This window comes from Bombus impatiens, unplaced genomic scaffold (genome assembly GCF_000188095.3).
Source record: "Bombus impatiens unplaced genomic scaffold, BIMP_2.2 scf_0765, whole genome shotgun sequence".
NCBI classification, from domain to species: Eukaryota; Metazoa; Arthropoda; class Insecta; order Hymenoptera; family Apidae; genus Bombus; species Bombus impatiens.
Window position 1 is genome coordinate 1,039,976 of NT_177184.1, and position 3,869 is coordinate 1,043,844.

Here is a 3,869-nt window from a genome sequence, read left to right on the forward strand (position 1 = left end):
CCACCACCACTGCCATCGCTACCACCACCATTACCACCACTAACAACCGTTTCCCTTTCCATAGCCATATTCTCCTCCTGTAACTCCTCGTCCTCTTTGCTGCCAGTTTCGCCTCCACCGCTGCCCCATTCTCGTAGCCACCTTAATACGTCTCTACCCCAAGCCCTTCGTTCCCCCTTTCGTCACGCACCCCTTCCCCGCCAGACCCTTTAATCAGGGAGGTTCACCTTTCTTCTCTCATCCATCCGTTGCCTCTTTCTCCAGTAATCCAGCAATCTTTCATCCTAATCTCTTTTAACTCACCTTCGTTCCTTACGCTACGTTTCATTCCTCGCTCTTTGCTTTTCTCATTTTGCTTCTTCTTTCTCATTCTTTCGTTTTACCGTTTGTTACCTTGCCGTATTGCTTTGAAAATCCACGATCGATGGTAATTCGATGGATCAGCGCGGCCTTCATCGCGTCATCCTAAAACGTATCATCGCGATAATAGTACCAGCAACGGTATCCAAATCGTTTCTTCGAGGCAGATCTGGGAAGAAATTGTTCAACGATAAAAACGAGAAGAACCACGAGTACGACGACTACTCGTCGTGAAAGTTTAAAATGTAAAAATACATATATATATATATATATATATAGCAAGAAGAAATATTCTCATTCGCCATAGATTTGTTCGCATAGTTCGAGATCATCGAAAATCGATCAGAAAATTTCACTCAAGTTATCGATGCTTTTTACGAATTCGATCCTTCGATCCTTGTATTGGGGACAGTGAGAATGAAAATAAAATGAAGTTTCAAGGTCCTCTAACATTCGTGAAAATAGACTTAGTCTCGTGTATTTAGCATGAGAAGAAATTTAAAATTCGATCGAACGCTTTACGCATTGCGATGCGTGCTAAATTTGCTCGATCATGCCGAAAAGTCGATTGAATTTTTAGATCGACCAACAGATACGATACCGAAGGAGAAGAGATAGGAGACAGAAATGGAAAGGAAGAACGAGATAGACCAACGACTTCTTTCGCCGCATCTAAAATCCAAATCGACTTTCAAAACAATTCAAATCTTTCGTTGTATGAAACATCGTGCGCTGGTATAAAATGCATTACGTGATGCATTACAAAACAGTCAAATCGGCTATTTTTAAACCATGACGTGCACATTTGATACCAGAAAGCAAAATGTGTGTCCCGATCAGCATATTCGGTCGTTGGTTTTTAGACTTGAAAATGCCTTTTTTTCGCTTAATCGTACAACGATGCAAGTATATTTTTCAAGTGGTTTTTTATGCCTGTTGGTTTATTAAAGCGATAAAATTGTAACAGTTCGTGTATATTAAAATCGCTTCGAATACAAGTACAGAGATAGCGTACGCCGGTCGTAATCGTCGCTCGCTCAATGCTACTGTCCAACATTTTACTCTCGATATTCATACTATATGACATATATATTATATGACATATATATTATATGATTCGCTATAATAACTCGCCATCAGGATCCGCTATAATGATTTTCCTAGAGAGCACGTTATCTATTCGTATTGACCGGTGGTATTATAAAAAGTTCGAATATGACTCCGATTGGCGATACAAATAACAGCGATAATATTTTGTCCGGAGTTCGTTTACCTTTGAACCTAACAAACCAAAACAACGTTGACACTCCAAGGTACAATAATATGAGTCTCTTCCGATTCGAATTTTTCGTTGACTCATGTGCCGCTATATTTTTATCACGTTATCCTATAAGTAATACAACTGTCTAGCTCATAAAAGTATTTAGCTATTTGCCATAGAAAATTTTTATACGTATAATAATAATAATAATAATAATATTTATCGTGATTGCGGCCCCCAGGGAACCACAGAATCAACTTGGTTTACGAAGATCTCTACAACCACTCGTTCCTCCGCATCACGATCATACACCGTGCTCCACATGTCGGACCAACTTTAAAAAATTGTTTTACCTGCATCGCACGCGGTTCTTTCTCTCGTCGCCTTTATTTATCTCAAACTACCTCGTACTTTTACGTACATATATACTTACGTATATATATCGCGTACGTTAGGAATAACATTTTCAACGTTTATTGGCACTCTACGTTTCAACAAACGTGAACATTGCACATTCTCAGCACGAACAAGATCGAGTTGAGATTAGTCGAAAGTGATCGTGACGAACGTTCGGAGAAACGTGAAAAAAATAAGACTCGAGTGGCAATGAAATTAGAGAAACGCGTAAACCCATCGTAGAACGTGGTCCACGCGTTCCCTGTGACATACCACGCACGTTACTGCTGTCGTCTATCATCGTGAGGACTGATCGAGAGTACGATCTGTTACAGTACTATCGCAGCTACACTTGTACCAACAAAACCAATAACAGCAGGTGGGACGAAAAAACGATCCCTGCTCCTTTACTTTTTTCACCCTGCTGTATCGCGCTAACGAGCTACTTTTGGAAATCTTTCCTTTCTGCTCTGTGCCGTAAGCCTCCCTGGTTGCTACCCAACCAACAGCTCTAATCATCTCCGCATCTACGTTACATACGTTCCAACATTTTCAACACGAACGCTCGTTCGTTGTAACGACGTTCTCGTATGTGAAAGGTCTATATTTAAAACGAAGCTAATACATTGCATTTTATTACCTAATACGTATGCACGTGTATCGCGTATATATTGTTCTCTTATTGTACGCCAGCGGGAATCGTATTCCATTGAAATAAAGAAATATAAAATTTAATTCTACAGAGGAACATTGTGTAAAATGTATACAGGGTGGTTGGTAACTGGTGGTACAAGCGGAAAGGGGGTGATTCTACGCGAAAAAAGAAGTCGAAAATATAGAATAAAATCTTTTTTTTTCTTTTTGTAATTTTTCCATCGAGACAACCAGCTACAGTGAGATCCGTTATAACGAGGCGTGATAAAGTGCACGCGTACCGAGCGAAAATTCAAAGTCGATTTTCTCGAGAACAAAGCCTCAGACGAAAAATTTTTATTCTATATTTTCCACTTCTTTTTTCGCGTAGAATCACCCCCTTTCCGCTTGTACCACCAGTTACCAACCACCCTGTATACATTTTACACAATGTTCCTCTGTAGAATTAAATTTTATATTTCTTTATTTCAATGGAATACGATTCCCGCTGGCGTACAATAAGAGAACAATATATACGCGATACACGTGCATACGTATTAGGTAATAAAATGCAATGTATTAGCTTCGTTTTAAATATAGACCTTTCACATACGAGAACGGTATAAATTCAACGTCATCGTGACATGCATTGCGCTTTCCTTTCCATTCGGCGTTCTCCTATCATCGCGTTTAAACGAAAATTAGGATTCTATAATGAAATGTTCTACGATGAAAATCTATTAGGACGTTGTAGATGTTTTCGAGGACGAAACCATAACGTTGTATCGTATTCCGCTGTGTACATTGCAACTGGTTTATCGCCAGATACGTTTCGTTCCGACGCACTGCTTGTTTTCTACTCCGTCTCGTGAATAAACATGCCGTCTCAATGAACGCTCTCAACAAATACAAGGTCCTCGCTGTATTACGCTACATTTCGCTATATTTCACAGAGTCTCGGGCTTGGAGAAAAGTCGATACAGCGAAGGTATCGTATCGTGGACATTCTAAGGTTATCGAGTCGATCGATTTCAAAACTTTACACTTACTCGTCGCAGCTAAACCTTGATCTTGCTTGTATATCGAAAAGTTTAGGTGTAGGGAACGCGTTTTATCTTTGCTTCTTTGGAGACGGTTTTACGGCCGTCGAATTTCAACGAATTCGATTTATCAGCCACACACACGCGTCACACCGATCGAAAACGGCGCGAGATTGATA